Below are 17,461 nucleotides of genomic sequence, written 5' to 3' on the forward strand. Positions count from 1 at the left end.
TTTTGTGAAAAGACACGTGGTGATGTCTGCTGTTCTCTGCATTTCAAAATGTCCATGTCTAAGCTTATGCTGTCTCTGTCAGCATGCCAAGTATCTCAAATGTATGTTTCTCTATTTGTTCTAAAGCAACTGTTCTCAAGAATGGCTCCCCTTTTAAGGACTCCAATAAACTAAGCAAGACCCAACTTGAATGGGCAGAGTTACATCTCCATTTAATCAAAAGGCCACGCTCAGAGTTGGATGTGCCACATCTCCACCGAACCAACCCAAGCAAAAGTTCCCACCCACAACCGGGTGTGTCACATCTCCATGGAAACAATATGAAGTTTCCACCCCGTGATAATGAATCAGGACTAAAAGAAAGATGGCTGTACCCTCAAGATTGGATCAGGATAAAGGACATGGCTTTTTTGGGGTACATAACAGCTTCAAATCAGTATGGATGCCATCTTCATTTTTATCATTTGCAAGATCTTATAGACACACATCAAAAATAAGAAACCAAATAGCGTGGATTTTAGATGATATACTGGAAACAAAAATAATGGGTCTCTGATTCTCAAGGCAAATTTCTGTATTTTTTTTAACATATATAACCCTGAAGACTTCTGAATCATTACAATATAAGAGGTTTCTCTTTGTAATACCTAACTAAACACTATAAATATCATTATCATTATCAAGGAGGCATAAAGCATGCAATATTTTATATTTAGATTTATGGCAACAAGGAATAATTCAAATAAATAGAAGGTTGATAGGAAAATCAATCTCATTCATTATTACGAACATTATTCTCTATTCCCAGGATTTCTCTGCATTTAGGTGCATAATGCTAGAAAGAGGGTAAGGGGAAAGATTTCTAGAATTCTATTCATTTGATTTGTATGTTCATCCTCATTGCCCAAGAACACAGGGACCCTTGATATCAAGCAATTTTCTACTTCAATGCCTCAATATATGCAAAATCACCTTGGGTTGGTACTATGACATATGATGTTGATCTTGCAGATTATTTGGTCTACCAAAATTTTCCTCCTCACAAGCCACAGGAATCTCTCATCTCTATTTTCCATATTGTAACAGTTAGATTTTGGTATATAACAAACGAAAACTTAGCATTTTAAAACATGCACTTTATTTAACTCCAGATTCTTTGGGTCAGTTGAGAAACTTTTCTCATCTACTTGTCATGTGTGGAGGCTTTATGGACCCCAGAAAACTACATTCTTAATGTTTATCCATTCCTGTGTGTGTGTACTCATTGTAAGTAGAATATTTTGGTGAGTAGAATCTTAATTTATGATGTGACCCACCCTAAATGAGGTCTTAATCTTCTTACTGGAGTCCATTATAAGTGAATAAATCCGAAAGAGAGAGAAAGAGAGAATGAGAGAAAGAAAGAATCAAAATTAAATCAAAAGGAAATATAAGAGGATTGTATGGTAGCCCATGACAGAGAGAGAGAGAGAGAGAGAGAGAGAGAGAGAGAGAGAAAGCCACAGAAGCAAGCATCTGAAGGAAACAAAAGCCAGAGGAGAATGGAGAGACTAGCAGATGCCATTATGTACCTTGCCATGTGACAGAAGAGTTCAGGGTCACAGACAGCTGGTTTTCAGGATGGAAGCATCACCTGTTGATGCCTTGATTCAGACATTTTCATGGCTTCAGAACGGTAAGCTTGTAAACTGATACATTTCCATTATTAAAAGCCAGCCCATTTTGGTATATTGCACTACACAGCCTAGTAGGCCAAAACACTAGAGATAGGTTTTCTTCTCTCTACTGGGATCTCTCATGCATCTATGATAAGCTGGTTTTTCAGCTGATTATTGATTAATCTAAAATGGCCTAATTCATCTGTTTGGTGATTGGCAGACTGTTGGCTACAGTGCATGTTTTATTGTCATTATTTTTTATTGTGTCTTCTTCATTCTCCAGGAGGCTAGAATAGGTTTCTTCAGGGTTCTTCATGCAGAAATAAAGCCAGCCGAAATGTTCCAGTATTTCTCAACTTCTTTTTTTGTGTCATATTTGCTAATATCTCATTGGCTAAAAGAAAAATGCATGTACATCTCACATTCAAGGGGTGGAAAAGTACACCATACCACTTAACCAAAGGAGCTGCAACATTTTGTGGCTATTTCTGCAATATATCACAGAACTGTCAATGGTAGTCCTCTCTTCACCAGTGAAATTTTCAGGGAAAAATATATCTTAAAACATTTTAGAGGCTTTTCAATGCCTTGAAAATAATATATGTGTTCACATACAAGCTGAAACGTATATCAGTCCCATATATTTTTGCAGCTCATATTTTATAGAACATTGAAAAAGAGCTCTAAATATGTATAGGCAAGAAGACAGAGCTCACTTTCCCCACAGCTCCCAATAAAGAGGAGTTTCCCCCATCTCACTGTGTGGGCAGCATGGCAAAATTTCTCACTACTTAAACTCTAATTTGAAGAAGATAAATTCCTGGTGAGAGAAGTCAAGAGGTCAAGAGCTCCTTTCCTCCACCCACCCCCTATCCTTAAGACAAAAGTTTTTCTCCAGGTATGATGGTGTGAGAATATTAGGGACCTAATCACACTTGACACAGTTTTCTTGCGGGGTAGGTGTTCCATATGGGAGAAGCAAGTCAAATGCACCAAAGTATATCACCCCACCTTGTGCCCAGAGTAGAAGAGAGATGCTCCATAAGAAAGACAAATATTGAAGTTCTCTTTAAAGTAAAAATACTTTATTTGAAACAGGATGTGAGGAAGTTCAAAACTGAAAGCACTCTCAAAATCAATAACCCCTCTAAGTTAAACTCAACAAATTAGACCATAAGCTACTAGCTAACCCAAGAGAACCAAAGAAACAGGCAGCCAAGAAGAGTCTTGTTATGATAAGAGAAAACCTCAGAGACTGGCCTTAAAAACTACCCTTGCCAAAATTTAGTTGCATCAGATTGCTGATGAATTTATGGTACAAGGCATTGTCAAAAACTAAAGAGGAATCAGACAGTAATTAATAGAGAGGACTAGGTGGACTGCAATACCAAATGAAACAGAAAGCCTAACAGAGAAATCAGGAAAACAGATAGTGAAAGATAGCCCTGCTAAAACCACTGTCATACCAGGATGACTATGCGCACTCCCAAGGCTGTACCTTCTGAGCAACAGAACCAAGTCTTCAAACCAAAAACTATGGGAAAGTAGAATTCACTACAGTAGCATAGCCAAATCAGAAAACATATAAACAAACAGCAACAGAAACAAGCCTTATAGATTGGCTGAGGAATTGCTACCTAGAGTGGTTACAATACATTAGCAAAAATGTTCATATTTTATCAAAGATATATGACATTCAAACAAACAGAAAAGTGTGACCCATACATCGGAAAACAGAAGGCAACCCAAACTGTCTATGCTAAGGACTAGATATAAAATTTAACAGACAATAAATTCAAAGTAGCCTTTATAAATATCTTTATAGAATTAAAGGAAAAACCATACTTAAAAATATAAAGGGGGTATGAAGTAATTGCCCCATCAAATATAGGAAATCAATAAAGAAATATAAATCATCAAACAATATATTTTGCAGTTGAACACTATAATAAACAAAATGAAAAAAGATCATTAGAAGGAATTAACAGTTTGTTAAAACTGGCATAAGTAAGAATTAATTGACTTGGAAATAGATCAATGGAGACTATGCACACCAAAACAGAATGAAAATAGAAATGTGGAAAAATGAACGAGCCATCAGAGAAATAAGAGACAAATTTAAGCCAAACTAGATATGTGTAATGGGATTACCAGGAGAGGACAAAGAAAAAAGGGTAGAAAATATTCAAAGAAATAATGGTTGTAAAATTCCTAAATTTCCCCCAAACCATTAATTTACATTTCCAAGAATATCCACAAATTCAAAGTAAAGATAAATTAAAAGTTATTCACACCTAGTCACATCATAATATCAACGCTGAAAGATAAAGAAAAAGAGAACATTTTGAAAGCAGCAAGAGAACAAAGACACATCACTTATAAAGGAACCCCAATAAGATTTTAAGTCGACTTTTCATCAAAAAGAATGGAGGTTAAGAGGCAGTGGCATCAAATATTGAAGATGCTGGGGGGGAAAACGGTCAACCATGAAACTTATATCGAGCAAAACTACCTTTCAAAAATGAAGATGAAATAAAGACATTTCCAGATAAAGAGAAAAGACAATTAATTCCTAGCAGAACCACATTATAAAAATATTTAGGAAAGTTCTTTAGGGTGAAAACTTGAAAATGCAGTTGGAAATTGGAATCCAAATGAAAAAACAAGAAACATTGGTAAAGAGATCATTATTTAATTATAAAAGAGAGTATGAATGCATATATTCCCCTGTCTTCTCTTAACTGATTTAAAATGAAATTGCATAAAACAATATTTAAATAATTGAACTGTTCCTATAACATACAGAAATATAATACTTTTTGCAATAAAAGCATTGGATTCAGGAAATGACAATAGATGGTAACTCAGCCTCACAGAAGCAAGAGAATTAAAAGTGTTTACTTAGAACGTAATCATAAAGTCTATAAATATATGCTTAGTTTTCTTTCTCTTTCTAGCTTCATAAACAGACATAAAATTATATAAATGAATTGTTCTTAAAATGTATTATTTTGTTTTTAACATATAGATTTTCAATATATGTGACAATAATAGCAAAAGGAGAAATAGGAAATGGTGCTATATAGGAATAAAGTTTCTATATTTCACTGTAACTAACTTTGTAGATCTTAGGTGAAGTCTGAGAATTTAAGATGCATATATAAGCACAAAAGTAAACATTAAGAAAATAACTGAAAGAATATAGTGAAACATCATTAAAAGATTAAAATATTTCAATATAAAATATCCATTTAATGCAAAAGAAAGCATTAAAGAGGGATACCAAAACAATAGAAACATTAGACATATGAAATACAACATGTAAAATGGTAGAATCATAGCTACCTATTGACAAGCTAGATAAAAACACACACTTTAGATTCAAAGGTACAAAAAGACTGAAGGTAAAAGGTAGCAAAACATATATCAAACAAGCAGAAACAAGAAGAAATTTGAAATGGTTATGCTAATATGAGACAAATTAGTCAATAAAAAACAAAAATGATAGTAATGATAAAGAGGGGCATTTAACAATGAAGAAAGGTTTAATTATTCAAGACATTATAGTAATTGAAAACATATACACATATGTTTTCATAAAAACACAAAGCAAAACCTCAGATAACTGACAACAGAAACAGACAATTCAACAATAAATAATTGAAGAATTTGATGCCCCAATTCAATAAGGGATAGAACAACTAGGCAGAGGATAAATAACAAAACAGAAGACTGACACAACATGATCCATCTTTACACAAACAAGATTTGACAAGCATGTATAGAACACTCCATCCAACAGCAGCAGGTTGTATATTAGTCTCAAGTGTGCATGTAATATGCTCCAAAATAGATCATATGTTAGGCTTTAAAATAAGTGTTTATAATTTGAAAGATTTTTAAATCATCGCATGCACTTTCCCCAATCACAATGGAATAAAATTGAAAATTAATAATAGAAAAACATTTGGAGTATGAACAAATCTGTGGAAATTAAATCACACTCTACTAAATAAAACATAAGAAATAAAATTAAAAAATAGAAAATACTTTGAAATGTACACAGCACAACATACCAAACTGCAGCAAAAGAGGTACTCAGAGGGAAAAATTTATATTTTAAATGCCTATATTAAAAAGAAGAAAGACCTTAAATCAACAACCTAACATTCCTCCTTATGATACTGGAAGAATGAGTAAACTAAAACTAAAGTGTGCAGAAGAAAGGACATAATAAGGATTAGTGTGGAAATTAATGGAGTTAATTTCATCTTTTCAAAAATATGGAAAACTTCACAAATTTGCTTTACATCCTTTCACAAGGGCCATGCTGATCTTCTCTGTATTGTTCCAATTTTAGTGCTGCACTGGAATAGAGATCTTTTTAAAAAACAGTAGAGAAAATAAAAAAATCAATTTCATGTTCTTTGAAAATATCAACAAACTTAACAAATCTTTAGCTAGAATGACCAAGAAGAAAAAAAGAGAAGATTAAAGTTATTAAAATGAAGATTGAAAGAGGAGACATTATTATAAATCTTATAGAAATAACAACGGATTATTGTAAGAGAGTACTACTAAAAATTTATTCCACCAAAAAAGATTACCTAAATGAATAAAACAAATTCCTAGAAACCCAGAAACTACAAAAAGCAAATCAAGAATTAGAAAGCCAGAATAGACCTATGACAAGTAATGACATATAATTTAGAATTAAGAAACAAACAACTTCCTGGAAAGAATACCTCAGGACCAAATATCTTTACTGGTAATTTATTCCAAATATTTAAAGAAAAATTATTCCTAATACAACAATTTCTTAAGTGGAAAGGAGGAAACACTTCCCAACTTTTCTATGAAACCAACATTGCTCTGATGTCAAATATGGAGAGGGAAATTACAATAAAATTACCGAATGAGATTTCTTATGAAAAATACAGAAATTCTCATTAATATACTAGCAAATCAAATCCATAAATACAAAATTATGAATAGACACAATGGCCAAGCAGACTTTATTCCAGGAATGAAAAATCTATTCAAGATCTGGATATCAAGTAATGTATTAATTCAAATCAACAGAATAAAGGAGAAAAAGCACATGATCATGTAAATATGTGCAAAAAAAAAAAGCATTTTGGAAAATTCAACACCTCTTCATGATTAAAAAAAATGCATTTAACAAGCTAGAAATAGAAGGGAATGGCCAGCAACCTAACAAAAGGCATTTACAAGAAAACTCACGACTAACACAATGCCAGATGGTGAAAGGCTGAAAGCTTTTCCACTATGATCAGGAATAAGAATAGACTGTGCACACTGAAAATTCTATTTGACATTGTACTTGTGGGTAATAGCCCAGGAAATTAGGCCATAAAATGAAATAAAATATAACTAGATTAGAAAGGAAGGATTACAGCTATCTCCATTTATACATTGTGTGTATGAAAAATACTAAGAAATACACTGAAAAGCTATTAGAACTAATAAAGTTCAGATATATTGCAGGGCACAAGATCGATATACAAATTTAAATTGTATTTATATTTATTTTAAATGAACAATCTAAAAATGAAATAAAATGACACAATTGTATTTACAGCAAGATAAAAAATAATTTGGAAAAGTTAAGAAAAAATGCAATACTTATTCTCTCAATATGAAAATATGTTGTTGAAAGAATGAACTGAAGACCTAAATAAATGCAAAGACATTTCATGTTCATGGATTGGAAGATTTAAAATTGTTAAGAGTGTATTATTTCTTAAGCTGATCTACAGATTCAAATCAATCCTTATGGAAATCTGACTTCACAGAAATTGAAAAGCTGAATGTAAAAATCATATGGAAATACAAAGGACACAGAATAGCTAAACAAATGTTGAAAAAGAGCACAGTTGGAGAGCACACATTTCCTGAATTCAAAACTAACTTCAAAACAACAGTAAAAAAGACAGTATGATACTGGTATATGCACAGACATATTGATCAACAGAATAGAAATGAGAGTCTAGCAATAAACCTCACAACTTTAGTTAACTTTTTTCAAATGTAATTTTATTAAGCTATATTCACACAGCATAGAAACCATTTAAAGTATATAACCACTGGTTCACCGTATCATCACATAGTTCTGCATACAGCCCCATAATCAAATTTAGCACATTTTCATTACTTAATAAAAGAAATAAAAAGAAAACCCTAATCCTCCCATGCTCCTTATCCCCCATATTATTGACCTGCAGCACTGGTGTGATACATTTGTTACTGCTGATGAAAGAGTATTAAAATATTATTGTTAATCATAGTCCATAGTTTGCAAAAGGGACATTTTTCCCCATATATCCCACTATTATTAACTCCATAAAATAGTACTGCTATAATTCATGAAAGGACATTTTTATGTTTGTGCAGTTTATCATGGACAATGTCCATCACAAGATTCACTGTGTTATATAGTCCCATGTTTTAACCTCCAACTTTCCTTCTGGTGACATACATGACTCTAAACTTCCCCTTTCTACAATACCCACACACCATTCAGCACTGCAAATTATTCCCATAATAATGGGCTGCTATCATCCCGGTCCATCTCTAAATGTTAAAGTCCACCCTAGCTACATATTCTGCATATATTAAGCAATTTCTCCCCATTCTTTATCCTGGTAACCTATATATTATATTTTATGTCTATGAGTTTCCATATTATAATTAGTCTATATAAGTGAGATCATAAAATGTATGTCCTTTTGTGTCTGACTTACTTCACTTAATATGATGTCCTAGGGGCTGTTGTTGCACCCTTCAGGAATTCAATTCTTCTTACTATTGGATAATATTCCATCCTTTGTATATCCCACATTTTGTTTATCCATTCATCTGTTGATGGACACTTGGTTTGTTTTCATATTTTGACAATTGTGAATAATGTCTTTATGAATATCAGTTTGCAAATGTCTGTTTGCCTCTCTGCTTTAATATGCTCTGGGTATATCCCAAGTAGTGGGTTCTCTCGGTTGTAAGGCAACGCTATACTTAGCTTCCTGAGGAAGCACCAAAGCATCTTCCACAGTGGCTATACCATTTTAGAGTCCCACCAGCAGTGAATAAGTGTTCCAATTTATTCACATCCTTTCCAACACTTGTAGCTGTCTTCTGTTTAATAGAAGCCATTCTAGTAGCTGTAAGATGATATCTCATTGTGGTTTTGATTTGCATTTCCCTAATAGCTAGTGAAGCTGAGCATCTTTTTATGTGCCTCTTAGCCATCTGTGTTTCCTTGTTGGTGACTGTCTATTCATGTCCCTTTCTCATTTTTAATTCAGTTATTTGTCTTTTTATTGTTGAGCTGTAGGATTTATTAGTATATGTTGGATATCAAATCTCTATCAGATATGTGGTTTTCAAATATTTTCTCCCGTTGAATCAATTGCCTTTTTACCCTTTTGATAAAGCTCTTTGAAACACAGAAGTGTTCAATTTTGAAGAGTTTCCATTTATTTATTTTTTCTTTTGGTGCTCGTACTTTGGTTTAAGGTCTAGGCTCTTGAAGATTGTTCCCTACATTTTCTTCTAGGAATTTTATAGGACTGGTTCAAATATCTAGGTTTTGATTCATTTTGAGTTAATTTTTTTAAAGTGTGTGTGATAGGGGTCCCTCTACCATTCTTTTGGCTTTGGACATCCTGTTTACAAACACAGTTTGTTGAAGAGGCTTCTGTCCCAGTTTAGTGGGCTTGAGAGTCTTATAAAAAGTAAGTTGACCATAGATCTGAGGGTCTAAATCTTCATGTGGGGCACTATTCTCTGTGGCCTCCCTTTCTGGAAGCACATAATCTTTCACAATCAATTTCTGGGTTCTTTTTTATGCAAGAGTTCAGTTCTCAGATAATCTCTTTCCTCTTGCATTTGATTATAATCTCCAAAGAGAAGCCAAACTGTATTTTCCATATTTAGTGTGGAAATCACTTCTGCTAAATATCCAAGTTCATCACTCTAAATTTCTGCTTTCCATCCAATACCAGCACTTAATTTTGCTAAATTTTCTGCCAGTTTAAGACAAAGATCACCTTCCTTCCACTTTGCATCAACATGTTCAACATTTCTGACTAAATCCTCATCAGAGGTATCTTTAGAGTCCACATTTCTACCAACATTCTCTTCAAAGAATTCTAGGCCTTCTCTATCAAGATCCTCACAACTATTCCAGAATTTTTTTTCCTTAGCCACTTAACATGTAATTCCAACATGTTTGGTATTTGCAAACGGCAGCATCCCATGTGTCTCAGTACCAAAATCTGTTTTAGTTTGCTAATGCTGCTGGAATGACATATATCAGAAATGGAATTGATTTTATAAAGGGAATTTATTAAGTTGCAAGTTTACAGATCTAAGGCCACAAAAATGTCCAAACTAAGACATCCAGTGAAGAAATCTTGACTCCAAAGGAAGACTGCTGTCTGTCACATGGAAAGACACATGGCTGGCATCTGCATCCTCTTTCAGATTCTGGTTTCAAATGGCTCCCTCTACCCCTGTGGATCCTTCTGCCTCCTGGTTTACTTAGCATCTCATATGAAATCAAATGGTGATGTCTGCTGGGCTCTGCATCTCCAAACATCTGTGTTTAGGCATTTGCTCTCTCAGTTGGCATTTCAATCATCTTCTTTGGCTCCCCGAGCATCTCCAAATGTGTAGCTTCTGAGCTTTTTCCCGCTCCATGAGCTATCTTAAAAACTTCAGTAAACTAATTAACACTCATCTTGAGTAAGCGGAGTCACATCTCCTTCTAATCAAAAGATTCAACCCTCGATTGGGTATGTTACATCTCTATTGAAATAATACAATCATAGTTTCCACCCTACACAATAGGTCTGGCCCCACAAGATTGATTTGGGAAAAAGAACATGGCTTTTATGGGGTACATTGTGCCTTCAAAGCAGCAGAGTCAGAAAGTGTGCTACCCACAATTGATTCTCCTTTTTCAAAATGTTTTTGGCTATTTGAAGTCCCTTATCCTTCCAAATAAAAATGATAATTAACTTCTCAGTTTCTGCAAAGTACTCTGTTGGAATTTTGATTAGTATTGCATTGAATATGTAGATAAATTTGGGTAGAATTGAAACTTAATAACATTTAGTTCAACTCCTGTGGGTCCTTCTGGCTTCTGCCATTGGGACACTGCTTCTGCATCTCCAAATGTCTGTGTCCAGGCATGTGCTCTCTGTATCAGCTCTGAAATCTTTCTCTGTGAGTTATTTTAAGGACTCCAGTAAACCAATTAAGATGCACCTAGAAAGACTGAAGTCATATCTCTCTCTATCAAAAGATTCCACCCAAATAATAAGTCTGCCCCTACAAGATTGAATTATATTAAAAGAACATGACCTTCTTAGGGTATGCAAAACTTTCAAACCAGTGCACAGGGCTATCATAATGGACAGCAGACTCAAGCAGCAGTCAAAATAATCTGACTTGCAGAGACTTAAGGTGTTGGCTAGTAGATTATGGTATACCTAGAAGTAAAATAGATGGGCAGTCTACTAATTTCTTGTTTGAGCTCTATAAGCACAAGTTCTAGGTTAAGTGAAAAATGTAGAACTTGAATTACAAGAACAGAGTCACAGTCACTTAATCATTTCCCAGAATTGAGACACTTCACAAACCCAGAGTCCCTCGAATGAAGGGAGGGCCAGGTACCCTTTGGGAAGGACCCTATTTCATTGTCAAAAATTTTCACTGTTAACCTTCCGCCCAGCCTTCCCCAAGGAGATCTATGGCCTTTTACCAGGGTAATTATTCATTGGGGGAAAGGAAATGATCAAATATTTTGTGTATTGCTGGATACTGGCTAAGAAGTGATATGAATTCCAGGAGACACAAAATCTCACTCTGGCCAACCGGTCAGAGTAAGGTCTTATGGACGTCAAATAATTCATGGAGTTTTAGCTCATGTCTCTTTCACAGAGTCCAGTGGGTTCCTGGACCCATTCTTTGTTTTTTCCCCAGTTCTAGAATGCATAATTGGTATAGATATACTCAGTAACAGCATTCCCGCAATTGTTCCCTGATTCATGGAGTGAGGGGTATCATAATAGAAAAGGCCAAGTGGAAGCCACTGGAACTGCCCATTCCTAGCAAAATAGTAAATCAGAAGCAACGCTGCATCCCTGGTTGGATTGCACAGATTAATCTCACTCTTAAGGACTTAAAGAATTCAGAGGTGGAGATTTCCACCACATTCCCATTCAGGTCTCGTATTTGGCCTGCAGAAAACAGATAGGTCCTTGAGGAAGACAGAGGATTACCATAAACTTAACCAAGTGGTGACTGCAATTGCATGCTGTAACAAATGTGGTGTCATTGTTTGAGCAAATCAGCAACTCCCCTTGTACCTCATTTATAGCTATTGATCTGGCAAATGCTATTTTTTCAATAGCTGTTGCTAAGGACCACCAGAAACAGTTTGCTTTCAGTTGGCAAGGCCAGCAGTATACATTCACTAGCCTACCTCAGGAGTATAAAAACTTCAGCCCTATTTCATAATCTTTTCCACATTGATCACTTTTCCCTCCCACAAGACATCACACTGGTCCATTATATTAATGATATCATGTTGATTGGACCTCATGAGCAAGATGTAGCAATTATTCTAGACTTATTGATAAGGCATTTGTGTGTCAGAGGATAGGAGATAAATCCAACAAAAATATCTAGATAAAATTATCTAGGTGTCCATGGTAGGAGCATGTCAAGGTATCCCTTCTAAGGTGAAGGATAAGCTGTTTCATCTGGCTCTTCCAATGACCACAAAAGAGGCAGAACATCTAGTTGCTGTATTTGGATTTTGGAGATGACATATTTCTCTTTCGGCTGTGATACCCCTGTACATTTACTGAATGACAAGAAAAGCTTCTAGTTTTGAGTGGGGAACATAAAAAGTGTAGGCTCTGAAAAAAGGCCAGGCTGCTGTGCAAGCTGTTCTGCCACTCGAACCATGTGATCTGGCAGATCCAATGGTTCTGGAAGTGTCAGTGACAAATAGAGATGCTGCCTGGAACTTTTGGCATAATTTTAAGTACACTTAGCCTATCCTTTGGAAGAATAGTTTAATAATGGTGAATTCCAAGATTGAGGACTCAGCCTATTGATTTGGTTGTTCCCAGCAAGAACATCATAAATTCTCCAAATGGGAAAGATGCATATTTCTTCCTTTCTCCCTACTGTCCCAAGGGAACTTTGCAAATACTTCTTTATTCACTGCCCAAATTGCTCTAGAATATATTGGGACATCATACTAACCTGGACGAACCAAAAAAGTCTCATGCTGTATTCAAGATTCCACATGCTTATGGTGTTCAATTAAACTGACCATACAAGTAAAATTAGGAAATACAGTACCCAAAATATACATTTTGCACCAAATGAACATCTCTCCCTTTGGTCTCAAAAGAAGTTGAAGTTTTAAAATATGAATGATATCATCCTTTTTCCTGTAATCTGATTTGCCTTAGTCATATCCAGATAAGTTTCATTCATCTCTTTACTCAAAGTCTGATCCCTTTTTCAACCTTTTAAGCATTCCTGTATGGGGTACTGCTTATTTTCATAGCTTCAGAGCTCAAATGTGGAGTCTCAGGTGTCACATAAATACTCCAAATTTCTGGGAAGGATCAGGTTATAAACAAACAACTTGGTTTCTCAGAACTTATAGAGAACAGTTATAAATCCTGAATATATATGACTGCTGTAAGAGCTTACAATCTAAGACCCTTTACAATATGCCCCAACCTGTTAACCCATGCTCTCAACTTCAGTTCACTGAGTTTTTCTATCATAGTTAGTCCATTTGAATGAGGCATGGTAATATTTGTCTTTTTGTTCCTGACATTTCATTCAAGATATAGCTCTTAAGATTCATTCATCTAGTTGTATGCCTTGCAACTTCATTCCTTAGTAGTCTATTGTCTATATATACTATAACTCCCTCTTCCATTCCTCAGTCATTGTACCCTTAGGCCGTCTCCGTCCAATGTGGATTGTGAACACAGCTACTATAGACACCAGTGTGCAAATGTCCATCTGTGTCCCCACACTCCATTCATTCATGTATATATGAACAATGGGGTTTTAGGATAATATGGCAACCCCACACCTAGCCTCCAGTGGAAGCACCACTCTGCCCTCACATGTCATTTTCTCTACTGACAGTGAAGTTACATCTTTTTCTCTGCATTTTCTCTAGCACTCATCTCTCTCTGTTCATTTTTTTCAAAGAGAGGAAGAATTTATTACTATGCATGAAGTAGGAGTGCAGACAGTCTAAAAGTCCAAAATCTGTCTCCTGGAATTTATGGGGTTCAAAGTTTTTAAGGATTTTAGAAAGGGGAAATGAGGTCATTTTGAATAGCAAGTTCGAAGAAGTAAAGGAGACAGTGTTATCATTATCATTTCAATAAGAGAACATAAGCTGAAAGGAGGGGAGGTAGAGCTATCACTTCAGTACCAAAAGTATTAGCCAAAAGTAAGCTAATGGCTGACTTCATAGCATTAGGGCCTTTGCTCTACAAGGTATTGACCAGAAAAAGGGCATAACAGCTCCTACAATCACAAAAGCACAACATAAGGGCTTTTACACCCTTTTCAAGTATCAGGGCAGCTGAATTACAGTTTGGAGATTCAGGTATTCCCCTGTCTACTCCAATATTCCAGAAAGCCAGAAGGAATATGATTCAGTAATCAAAATCATCCCTTAAATCCCAATTTCTCAGTTGCACTTCCTCCCTCTCATTTGATAATTATCTCTCAATCTTGATTGATATCTGGGCAATTACTTTTCTAACTGCTTCAAAGCTGAAAAGGTCCATTGTTATTAAGGGGCAAAAGGATGAGCCAATGAAACCAGTTGTTATTCTTGGAGAGTCCAGTATCTCTGGGTTTCAGAGCTTCTCTGGCATTGAAACAATCTGGAGGTTTCAAGTCTCTGAGAAACAAATTTAATAAGTAGAAGTTTATAGAACACAGATATTTTTCGGTGTTTCCAGGAACACGGTTGGGGTTTGCCGTGTTGTTGCAGTTTGCAATATCTGGCTGAAACTTGCATAAGAGCAACCTCCAGAATGACCTCTCAACTCAACTTGAAATCTCTGAGCCATTGAAACTCTATTTCTTTTTCCCCTTTTGGTCAGTTCAACAATGATGTCATGACCAGGTTCATTCTTGGAATTTATGTCTCACAGTGCCAGGGCCAGCTATGTCCCATGATGCCAGGGCCAGTTATGTCCTGTGATGCCAGAGCCAGTTATGTCTCATGATGACAATGTCAGGTTTATACTTCTGGAAATTATGTCCCGCATTGGGGGAAAGTTCAGAGTTTGGCTTAGAGAGAGACCACATCTGAGCAACAGCAGAGACTTTTTGAGCATGGCTTTTAGGCACTAGTCTTAAGTAGGTTCAGTTTACTATTACAGAAATAAGTTTCATTAGGGCAAGCCTCAAAATTGAGGCCTTGACTTATTAAATTGCAATCCTCTCTTGCTTAAGAAAAATGTCAGGAATCTCCCAGGTGGGGAAGTTTAATAATTCTATCTTTCCCAGTCCTTCATGGGATTTCCCAAACACTTTTTTTTATTTTCTGCCCCAAATACTCTGAAATGTACGCGTAATATTAACTTGCACAGAACATAAAGATTTTTTATCTTATTCCAGGGTCCATATCAAATAAAGTTGAATTTAGTGGTTTAACTGACTAGACAGATTAAATTAGATAATGCAAATTTTGGACAAAATAAACATTTTTCTTTTATCTCACACAAAAGTTAAGGCTTGAAAATAAAGCCTATATAATTCTTTACCTTGTATATTGGCTTACCATGGTTTTAACCAGATCAGCTTCATCACATCTTTAACTTGAGTTTGATCTCTTTCAGTTTTTTTAACTGTTGCTATGTGGACCCTTTACCTTGTATATTGATTTACCATGGCTTTAACCAGATCAGCTTCATCACATCTTTAATTGGAGTTTGATCTCTTTCAGTTTTTTTAACTGTTGCTGCATGGACCCATGCTTTCAAAGCAGGATAAACAAATCTGTGTGTCAGGTGTCACACAGACACTTAAAGATCCAGGGAACTACTGAGCTATACAAAAAGTAAAGCGCCTCAAAATTTAGTGATAACAGTTAATGATTAATGCTTAAATTTAAAAATACATTGACTATCAAGTTCTGGAAAATAAACAGCAATTGTTTAATTTTTCCCAAGTCTAAATTCAGGAAAAACTTTTCCATATGTCTCAAAGATTTTTTATTTTACTTACTGAAATTTGATAATTATATTTTATTCAGTAGTCCCATCCCGAGACTATATATGTTTTAATGATAATCTGATTACTATAGTTACCAGTGCAAAGATATTATTGGAAAAAATAATACTAATAAATATAGCCTATTCTGTAGCATTTTTTATCCTTAGCATTTCTAATCTCCGGGCCCAGTAAAAAATGAATTCTAAACTATACCTCCCTGTATCTTTCTGCACCTAGCCCGTACCCATAACTGCTTTAGTTGAATGGGCCTTAGGGCAGGGATAGGTTGCACAGACAGAAAAATATCAGAATTGTTGGATTTGAAAGTTTTAGGTGAGGGCCTGTGGAATTTTGACTTCCTATGCCCATCCTGAACTATTTTTAATTATTAGATCTATTTTACTAAAAGCTGCGATCAGGACAATTAGAAAAGGTCTTTGCTTTTTCCGAAGGCAGCCCTTTGGCAGTTTTTTGCAGCTTTAAGGAAATTCCATGAACAGTTTCCTTCTGATGTTCCTGTATGGTTTCAGTATTATAAAAATAAGGTTTTTAAATCTTGCCATTCAGAGATTTTTTTCTCTTTTTATTCTTTTGCTTCAGAAGTACAAATTTATATATTTATATCAAGCATGTAATTATTTCTAAGCAGTTCAAATAGAGCTCTTTAAGAATTTTCCTATTAATTTGATATACCATCTGGAGGTATGGAAATATACATTGAAAATGCATACAGACACGAATAGACAATTAGTTACTCAAAAAAATAGAAATACAGAAATACTTTTGAGGGGGACAGATATAGGCTCATAATCAAAATCTTTTCAATTTTTAATACAGCCCAAATGTTCCCTTTTGAAAAGTTTCTGTAATCAATAACCAGTTGGGAAAATTTGAACAATACAAATGCAGGAACACACCAATTAATAACTAGACTGAACATACCAGCTAACAAACAGGCATTAAATGTTTAACACAAACATCAACTCCTACTATAACCAGGTAACACACTGGCTAGCATTTAAATAGGCTTATTTAATTTCATTAAATACTGATTACTTATTGAATTACTCATTTTTTAGGAGTATAGTCAACAGACAAATTTAGGCCAGGGACTCAAACACTGTACAGAACACACACCAAATACATCTATTAACAATTAAACAGATGTAAAGCAGTTATCACACCAATTTAATAATTAACTGATACCTAGGTAACACATCAGATAACACTTAAAAAGGTCTACTTAATTTCATTAAACAACAGATAATCGTTGGGTTAGGTCAAGGCTTCAATCCTGTACAGTACGGTACCCAAAATCAGAAGGTGTAGAGGTCAGAGAAAAGGGGAGTGTTCTGGAAATGTGACCCTGGCCTGGGTCAAGGGGACCCAAACTGCCCACTTACTCCCCGATTCACTTTTACCCTGATGACCAACTCACCCAGTCAGATGTCTGGACTGAAACTGGAAACACTTTCTCTTTTTGAAGCTTTTCAAGGCAC

The 17,461-nt window shown here is 35.1% G+C and overlaps 1 pseudogene; it reads right to left on the reverse strand.

The window, feature by feature from the left end:
* Positions 1–5,935: 5,935 nt before the first annotated feature.
* LOC143672290 (U6 spliceosomal RNA) lies at positions 5,936–6,036 on the reverse strand (annotated as a pseudogene).
* Between the last annotated feature and the right edge of the window lie 11,425 nt (positions 6,037–17,461).

The sequence above is a fragment of the Tamandua tetradactyla genome, chromosome X (genome assembly GCF_023851605.1).
Source record: "Tamandua tetradactyla isolate mTamTet1 chromosome X, mTamTet1.pri, whole genome shotgun sequence".
Taxonomy (NCBI): domain Eukaryota; kingdom Metazoa; phylum Chordata; class Mammalia; order Pilosa; family Myrmecophagidae; genus Tamandua; species Tamandua tetradactyla.